The sequence below is a fragment of the Euphorbia lathyris genome, chromosome 3 (assembly GCF_963576675.1).
Source record: "Euphorbia lathyris chromosome 3, ddEupLath1.1, whole genome shotgun sequence".
Classification (NCBI taxonomy): Eukaryota; Viridiplantae; Streptophyta; class Magnoliopsida; order Malpighiales; family Euphorbiaceae; genus Euphorbia; species Euphorbia lathyris.
The window spans coordinates 14,711,729-14,721,596 of record NC_088912.1 but is presented as its reverse complement, the minus strand read 5'-3'; the positions used below and the strand labels follow the sequence as shown (position 1 = coordinate 14,721,596).

The 9,868-nt window shown below is 35.8% G+C and overlaps 1 long non-coding RNA gene across 1 annotated transcript; it reads right to left on the bottom strand.

The window, feature by feature from the left end:
- Nucleotides 1–5,235: 5,235 nt before the first annotated feature.
- Nucleotides 5,236–7,947, bottom strand: LOC136222117 (uncharacterized). Its single transcript, XR_010685508.1, has 3 exons — nt 7,874–7,947; nt 7,138–7,236; nt 5,236–5,742 (listed from the first exon to the last, which is right to left on the bottom strand). It is a non-coding gene; the product is annotated as an uncharacterized lncRNA (long non-coding RNA).
- Nucleotides 7,948–9,868: the final 1,921 nt, after the last annotated feature.

Below are 9,868 nucleotides of genomic sequence, written 5' to 3'. Positions count from 1 at the left end.
GAAATTACAAACCCACCCTAGCTTGATGTGTATAAATAGGAGTGACTAGCACTCATTTGAGATACTCTTTTTTGCATTGAAAAGAAACTCTTGAGATTAGATTCTTGTAGTTTTAGATTTTGTTTTAGGCTTTATATAGCCAAACTCTTCCACCTTGAGAGCTTGTTCGTTGATTCCGGAATTCCATCAAAGTTCCGCTCCATCTCCGTGCACCAAGCTCGAAAGCTCCACCATCCAAGTCCTAAGAGACGGCTTTGAGTCCGGTTAGCTAGTTCCGAGGATGGATTCTTTCCTTTACACTTGCTAATTAGCTTGCACTCATCTTATGTACTAGGCTTGGTTGTAATTCATATTTACATTCTCCATATTTATAATTTATGATTCATAATCTTCTTTTCTATATATGTGTTGATGTTTGTTACTTGTTTTGATATACATAATTGATTATTGTGTAGGAGAACGCGATTTCCGACGCCATTCGGGCTATCTTTATGGATTCATATAGGTGTTGCCTTACCGGAAGTGACAAACCGGAAACCACAGGAATTGACAAGCCACGGAACTTACGGGCCCTAATTTCTGATCCCGAGCATTAGACACACCTTGACTAGGAACCACGTAGTCTAAATACTTCACGGGTCGGTCACACTACACGTAGTCGTCATTGCACGAACAAACCATCCATCGTATAAACTTAGAAGTCGTTATTTGTCATATTTATATCTTATCGCATCCGCATCACTTCATAGAGTTTTGTTATATAAATTCGCCTCACCCGTAGTTAGGAGTAGTTTGTAGTTGGTACCCATATCAACCTCAAAGTATTCACCGCTTAAATAATGTATAAAACCGAGTAGTTTAATACTTGCAGTTATAAATCCCGTGGATTCGATACCCGGTCTTAACCGGATTATTACTTGATACGACGGGGTACACTTGCCCCTAAGTAGTGACGTCGAGTAAAGATAGAGCATTTAGAAAGATCACATCCATAGTCGTAACACACTTATCATGATATACATTTCATATTTACACCACTAAACGAAACTCACATCAAGTTTTTGGCGCCGTTGCCGGGGATTTATAATATCTTGCAATATTAGACAAAAGCGATTTATTGTTAGTTTAAGCATTCTTTTTGTATAAACTGTTTATATATACTTTTACTAACATCATTCTTTCTTGTTGATATTGTATTTTATTTCATTCTTTTTATGCACACCCGATATCAAAGTTGTCCTCTCGTTCCTATTGATCTCGAAATTGAACGTACTCTTTGTAGGATTCGGAGAGCAAAAATGGCAAACCCCAACGCTGAGGTCAACTAGCCCGAAGGAAACCAAAGGCCGCATGTGAACAACATCTACGGGGGAAACGACACACGTTCGATGATGGAGATCCTTGCTCCGCATCATCCCCAAAGCCGTAACGGAATTGTTGCCCCCATGATACCGACCAACACGTACGAGATAAAGACCGACATGATCCAGCTGATACAACAATGCGGCCAATTCGGCGGGGAACTCCATGAGAACCCCAACGAACATCTCGATAAATTCCTTATGTGTGTCGACACCTCTCGGCAAAATGGTGTTCCCGTTGAGGCTGTGAGACTAAAGTTGTTTCCTTTTTCTTTAACAAGACAGGCATTGGAGTGGCTACACTCGTTGGAGGCGGGATCCATCACGTCATGGAAGGAGCTCGAGAAGGAGTTCCTGTCCTACTATTTCCCACCGTCCAAAACGGTCAAGTTACGGACTGATATCACGTCTTTTAGGCAACTAGAATGCGAGGCCCTTCATGCAGCTTGGGCTAGGTTCCGCAAGTTGCTCCGGAACTGCCCCCACCATGACATTCCAAAGCACGACTTGGTAAGGACCTTTTACCACGGTTTAACCCCCACTAATCATACGACTGTTGATTCTGCTGCAGGTGGGGATCTATTTTGGAAGTCAGCAAGTGAGGCCTACGAGCTCATTCACGAGCTCGCGAGAAAAAGCGTGTAGACCGTCGCGACATCAAATGTTCGGTGTGGAGAAAGAGGCTCCGAAAAGTTCCATAGCGGAGATGAATAAGAAACTTGACGCGTTAATAGCCCAATTGAGCCTCAACAAAAGTGCACAGGTCCTGATGTGCAATCACTGTGGTGGAGACCACGACGGACTCAATTGCCAAGCCGATAGCCCTTTCGCCGGCGACATCGAGAGTGTAAGTTATGTAGGAGGCAATCCAAGGTATAATCCTAATCCGAACTCCTATCACCACCACAATAATAATAACAGCGGTTGGCGGCGTCGGTACCAACACCCAAACTTGTCATATGGTAATAATAATAATGTGTTGAGGCCCCCATCCGGCTTTGAGTAAGAATATCGGGAAAACGGGCTAGGGCAATCACAAACCATGCCCGGTAATCGGAACGCTCCACCTCTTGACAATGTACATGGCCAATCGGTCACGTCTTTGTTGAAGGATATATTAACCCGTCTTTCCGATAGTGAGGTGTTTTGCAGGGACCTTAGCCGCCAAGTAGCCCATCTGAATCGTCAGCAACAAGAAAGGCCGCTAGGAACCCTCTCGGCAAACACCGAACAAAATCTACGGGGCAAAAATCGGGAATCCGGGCAGGCGATAACGCTCCTGAATAGTGGAAGTTCGGACCCGTCAAGTTCCAACACGGACAACTTACATTGAGCCGCCGCACGAGAAAGTCGAGCTACTTCGACTCTAAACGTAGCATTGGTTTGAATTTCTCGAACTCCTTATGTATATGTATCATAGACTTGTTTTATTTATTTACCCTTTTATGTCGTCTTAGTTTTCCCCTTTGAGTCATTGTTATTTTTTAAAATTTTAAATTTTTATTTTCACTTTTATTTTTATTTTTGTTTTTGCTTTTATTTTCATTTCATTTTTATTTTTATTTTTTTATTTTTATTTTTATTTTTATTTTTGTCAGTTTTCATAAATTGAAAGAAAAACAAATCCCATTGATAATCCAAAAAATTCTTAAACACGCGGGACGTACAACCCAGTACGCCCCGCGCATTTGCGTTTCTGACTCATCTCTCTCAATAAAAGACACGTTACGCGGGGCGCCCCTCCTACCGCGCCTCGCGTCACTTGTGGCAATTAACCCCCCTTTTTAATAAATGCCACGTGGGAGGACACGTGGGACGTGCCCTAGGGCACCCCTCGCGTATCCTCGGGGAGTTGTGAATCACAACTCCCCATGGCAGCTTTTTCTTCTCCACTCTTCAATTACTCTTCCCACTTCCCCATATATCTTTCCCACTTCCCCATAAACTTAAAAATCATAAAAATCATTAAATACTCATTAATAAACCATAAACCACCAAATTAAAAATCATAAAACTACTAAAACCGAAAAAATTCTTCAACTTCTGCCTTTTACGCGGGGCATACCCCCATGTACGCCCCGCGTCCTCCCCCTCTTTACCATCAAAAAGGGGCAGGAGGTGTAATACGCGAGGCATGCGCCCTTTCACGCCCCGCGTACCTTACCCCTTTTGCGAATAATAATGGTCAGGAGGTGGGATACACGTGGCGTGGCCCCTTCACGCCTCGCGTACCCCCTGGGAATCCGAGTTTTACTTGGATTCCCATCCCTCTCCTATAAATACTCCCCCTTCTTCCTCTTTCTCTCCCCCACAACTTACTCCTACTTCCCCAACTCCTCTTCTACTCCTTCTCAATCACCCACTACAAACCGCCAACATGCGTCCCCCACGGTCCACTCGGGTCCGTTCCTCCCGTTCCGCCCATAACCAAAATGAACAACCACCATCACCCGAACGGGAGGGAACTCCACCACTCACCCGCCAATACCGGGCTCCTTTTCATCTCCTAACCGAGGAGGAGGCCCAAAAGTACGAAGATCTTTGCGCGGCCACGGTCAAGATGAAGGGCTCAATAAATAAAATAAAATATTTTAAACTTTTCAGAAAATTCAATTTGAAAAGAAATATACATGGCATGAGTAGAAAACACCGTAAATGTATTTCAAAAAGGGAAAGTACGAACCTAGCTCTTGAAAGGGTATTTCTTATTTGCTCACTATTTGTGAGTAAATTTATAATTATTTATTTAGCTTCAAGCTTTATTTTTGTCAACTTGTTGCTTTCACTAATAACATGTGTTTGCAATTGAAATTGCTTTCACTAATAACTTGTTGCTGGTGATGAATGTACTGTGATATTCTTATTAGGGTAAAATTGTATCATTTTAACCATTAAGGGTAAAAATACTTTTGAATGTCAAAGTTAGAAGTATTCTTATACTATATCCCAGAATTTAAACATTAAAGTTGCCCTTATTAATTTATGATATTATAGACTTCATTCCTTGATGTTGAATTAAAGAGAATAAATGGTTGGGTTTTGGGCTATGACGACTTTATTGGTGAATCCAAGGCTTTTCATATCCTATAAATTCAGCCAAAACTTGAACCTAAATTAGAATTTCAAGTTTGGATTTATGGATTGAAATCAAATAATTGGAGAAGGGCTTCTCAGGATTTCCCTTACCTCGATTACAACATAGATGTACATGGTTTTGTTCCCAGAAGTAGTCACTTTACACATGGTAGTGTGCACTGGTAATGCACATTAAACCAAAATGGATGGAAACTAGAGATTGTGGCTTTTATTACGAGCAAAGAGACATTCTGCATAGTGCTTCAACCTGTTTACTTAATCAACTCAATGGATGAAGTTTCAATGAAATTGCATTTTTTAGAAGGCTATCTTTGCATTAACTATTTCGTCAGAGAATGACAGTTTGACGCAGAATTTTATATGAAGAAGGATGAAGTTGATAAGTATACTTGGACAAAGTTATACTCTATTACAAATCCGAGTTTGTCCAGTAATTGGTTTGAAAATGTGAAACTTTTGAGATATTCAAAAAGAGGAGATAAGAGTCATCTTAATAGAGATCATATTGTTTGGTATGACATTAAAAGGAAAGGTCTTGGAGCAGAGTTGAAAGTCTTGGATTACAATTTACATGGGTTGTTATTGGAATAGTCAATTGTTTGTCTTTAAAGTCTTGTGCCATTAGGTGGTAGAACATAGTCTTTTGACGGGTGTACTTATGGATGCTTATTTAACTTGAAGCAAAGCACAAATTCTGAGAAACTGACCAGTAAGAATGCTTTTTAATTTAGAAGCAACCGCCATTTTTCATGTAAACAAAAGAAATTCTCTCCTAACTATTATTGGCTACTACTACTTATGTAGATAAACATCTATATTTTCCGAACAGCACAAGCACATACTTTCCACAAAACTTACTTACACCACTCCTCATCCTTCTTCACTATACACTAAAAACATAACAATCTACCACGAATACCATCCTACCCTATCGACTTCTCTTACCATATCTCAACTCAAATTGAATCTCTAATCATAATTGAAATGCATTACTACTGCCTAAGCTTCCAGCTATATCAACAGATGATAAAACATCGTCCTTCTTCTACACTGCATACTTTCTTTACCCTGTGTTTATGCAATGAAAAGGCAAACAATTTATGCTTTTCTAAAGGTCATTGTCGAAAGAGACTTGCTTTTCTGTGTCGCTTCTCGATTTGGAACGTGGAGGAGTTGCCAGACTTTGAAGCAATACTAGTACATCAGCTATATCATCTACATGTTTTTTCTATGCTCTCAAAGATATCTTGGTCAAATCTGTCATCCCCCATGCACATAATAAAATCTGCCGAAGAAGCAAAATAAACATTAGAGTCAATGAATTGTAAATTAGCTTTAGGCTCATCAATAACTACAAAGATCAATTTTATAATTTATCCAGCTTTAAACAACCAAATTAATGTCATATTAGCAGGAAACCATACAATTGACCAAAATTTTACTTTTAATAAGCAAAAACATTAGAGTGATACTAGAATAGAGAAATTTCAGTATCAGTAAGCTTCAAAACTCATTTATAGCAACATGATTAACAACAAAACTACTATATGCAAGCTACAAAAAACACATGTGATAAATAAATCCTAATATCAATTTATCACATAAACCTAAGATTAATGAATTAAAACAGTTGTAGATATATTAAAAAGATGAACCTGCATTCATGCAGGTATAAATAATATAACATAAACATGAAATTTTAAATAACAGTAATCTATGTATTAGTAGAAAACTAATGTGAAACTACCAGACTAGCACAAGAAGAAAGAAAGTGAACATTAGGGAAGCCATGTCTTTTGAAATTTTGGAAGTACGATCCATTTGGATGGAAAATCAGTGATTGAATTCTCCCTCCTAACTAGAGTTACCTTAAATTGGTAGAAAAAAAAAGGATCAGTGATTGAATTCCATTTGAAAGTTATGTAAGCAAAGGAATGGAATTAAGCAATTACCCCCGTTAAGTTTGAACATATTCTAATTGCATTTACTTGCTCAATGATATTCATTATTATTTGTTAAATTTATTGCCTAGTCTACTTTTATTATTTTTCCCCTCCTCTATTTTCTCTTTATAATTTAGTCAACATTTGTGGTTTATGTAAAGATGAATATTAATGTTGTCACATGTTATACCAATCTTTAAAACTTATTATGATTGTAGAGATCCTCTATTGCTTGTGGTGTACAAGGCAAATATAAATTTCGTGCCACCCATTTGTTGTTTGTATACTAATGTCCATGCATTCTATTTTTGGCCAACAGTCCATGAATTCTATTTTTGCCTGACCATGCTTCTATTTTTGCTTATTTTTCATATAATAATGCACATAAGTTCTGAAGATCATGAAACACATATGCCTGTAACATATCAAATACCTAAGAATTGCATCATAAATTACTGAATCATTCTTTTCAAGTATTGATGTATAGAAGCCATTAGCCATTGTCAAATTTGATATTCAACTTAAGAACACAAACCTCATATGTTAATAAGTAGAATGAATTTCTTTCTATTAAGATTGTAAATTGTTCTGAAAACAAACAGCATTTGAATATGACATTTGATCATGCAACTTGAAAACATGAACCAATACAAAAACATCATATTTTTCACTTTAAATAATGCAGATTTAGTAGGTTAACCGTAATAAGAGATTTGTTATTCTAAACCTCAACTTACTTGGGAGTTAATTCGCCGGCGACCTTCCGCAATCATTGTTAGAATGTCCATTCTTATCTAGACATGGATTTTCTTCCAATTTCTTGACCATTGGTTTTCCTGTAGAAAATTAAAATTATCATATGAATTATTAAATTAAAATTATCATATGAATTATTAAATTAAAATTAACCTTCTTTTTCGTTAAATCATCACATGAATCAAAATTAGCACATCTAGGGTTTGGAGAGATGGCTACGTCTATTCAAATTTCTCCCTAGTCATTTTTCATGCACCAAATCATGTTGGAATGATCATCATCAACTGAACAAGTTCGGATTTCTTTTAGTTTATTAAAGGTTGCAATCTAGATCTTATTCATATATATGAAGACCTGATAAGAATATAGTCTAGATATGTAATTAAACATTCCAAACTAGATCTGTTCAGATTTCGCAATTGGTTTTGATAAAAAAAACAAACACATCTGAGAATCTAATAATATGGGTAAATACAAAAACTCTTGAGATAGGAATTAATATTAACTCAGATTTCGCAATTGTCTATGTTTCCAGCTTAATTCCTAGTAGCCTTTTTGGTGAACTGAGGTCTGAACAATACCATAATCAAAATTAGATCTGTTTGAATCTATAATCGATCATCTTTTGAACAATAAATTTATGTATTATGTCCATGAAATGTCTGAAAAATAGAACTAATTATGAATGAGAGACAAAGATGAAAAGAAGATGCTGACCTGGTCCGCTTCCAGCAAACAATTTCAATGAGATGAGAAGCTCTATGGGGCTGGTTTTCAAAGCCAGTGAATATGATGGCTGGAGAGTATGAATTTAAAGAGATGCAATTAGGGTTTTATGGAATTAGTTGACAAAGAAAACGCACAAAAGCCAAAGCCCCACATTATGTTGGGCTTTACATAAAGGGATATTTACATACAAATTCAGATTTGAAAAATTATTTACGACTATGTCAAGAAATAATTTTGAATTATGTCAAATTAGTAAAATCAGCATTTTTAATAGGGTTAGTTACATGATTATCATAAATTAATTAAATATTTACAAGTTTCTAATTTTCAAAAAGAAATACCAATTATGTCAGAATTTTAAAAACTGTCAGACTTTAGTTAGTTTTTTTTTTAAATTAATAACTGAATTTGACAAAATTGAAAATAAAAATATGAGATTTTATATATTTATAAAGAAAAACCATGAAATGATAAGATACAAATATATGAATTAGTTAAGTGTAATATGAAATTCAAACTTGTTTTTCTATATAATTTCCTCTTTTTAATATATTTTAAAGATTATAATTTCTAAATTAGGTGTCTAGGATATATTTTCTAGGGTTTAACATTTATGAATTGGGTCTAGAATTTTTAAATTAGAGTGTAAAATCATACTTTATTTGTAATATATAGAAAATAATGACATATTAAGAATTAAGTTTGATAATATGATTTAGTTGTAATTTTGCATTTATTTATGATATTCATGTATTTGACCCAATATTTAAAGAAAAAGTGAGCTAAAATTAATATTATTAAATCAAAAAATATAATAAGATTAAGATAGGTGAAATTCTTTAAAGAAAAGTGAGCTAAAATTAATATTATTAAATCACAATTATTAAAGTTGAAAGTTATTATTTTGGAATTTGTTAGATTTCTTATATCTATAGAAAATAACTAATTAGTTTAGTTTTATCATTATTGGTGAATAGCAAATTAAGACATGTCCTTTAAAACCGTCCATTATTAGACTTAATATTGTATAGATCGAGCAATTTCAACCGAACTTCTCTATATGGAAAATTAAGGACTATTTTCTGTCAAACCCTTACAATCTACATACAACATTGGATTATTTCATCGAATTTCCCATTAAATGACTTTCATGTGTTGATGATGTGGCGCTCAATGAAATTGAGAAGAAAAAATGATGAACTTTAAAAAGAAGCCCAAGCTTTTAGTTAGTTAAAAGAGGTGTACGGGGCGATACAACCAAGCAGCAGGGCTGGGCCGGCCGGTGTCCCCTTTATGGCATGTGTATGTACGTGGGTTGGAACCCAGTCAGGAAATTGTCAGTGAGGAAGGGCTCTTTCATTACGCGTAGTTAGCTTCCTCTGTTAGCCGGGTGGTAAATTGAGAGATGGATTTTGCCCAGCCGTTGTCAGATCAATTCCCATTCATTCTTGTTTGGAATAGGGAACGGGCATAGGCTATCAGGAATGGACGATAGCCGCTTGGTGGTACCCCTATCGATGATTGTTGACTTTCCTGGATTGGATTCCTTGCTTGCATCCCTTGTTGGAATGGAACTAGCAGTTAAGCGCTAAAATAGGTCTTACAATTGATAGTAATGTTTATCATGTGTGTTACATCACATGATCTTTTTTTTTTATATAATAATTGTGAGTATCACATCATGGTTATGTGAATATTAATTGATTATCAAGTTTAATGAAATGAGTGAATGTGATATATGGGTGGCAAACATTTGTAAAAAGTGAATTTTAGTTTGTGGTGTAATTAGTTTGGTTTTACTTCATCACAAGATTAGCATCTTTAAAATAATATTATGAGTTTAAACTTCACATTTGATCCCAAATAAAGATAGGTAGGACACTTTATAATTAAACTCTAAAAAATGTCATTATTATTCTATTTTCATCTCTAATTAGTACCACTGATTTTTATCTCCTTATTGAAATTTTCACTCTGATATCG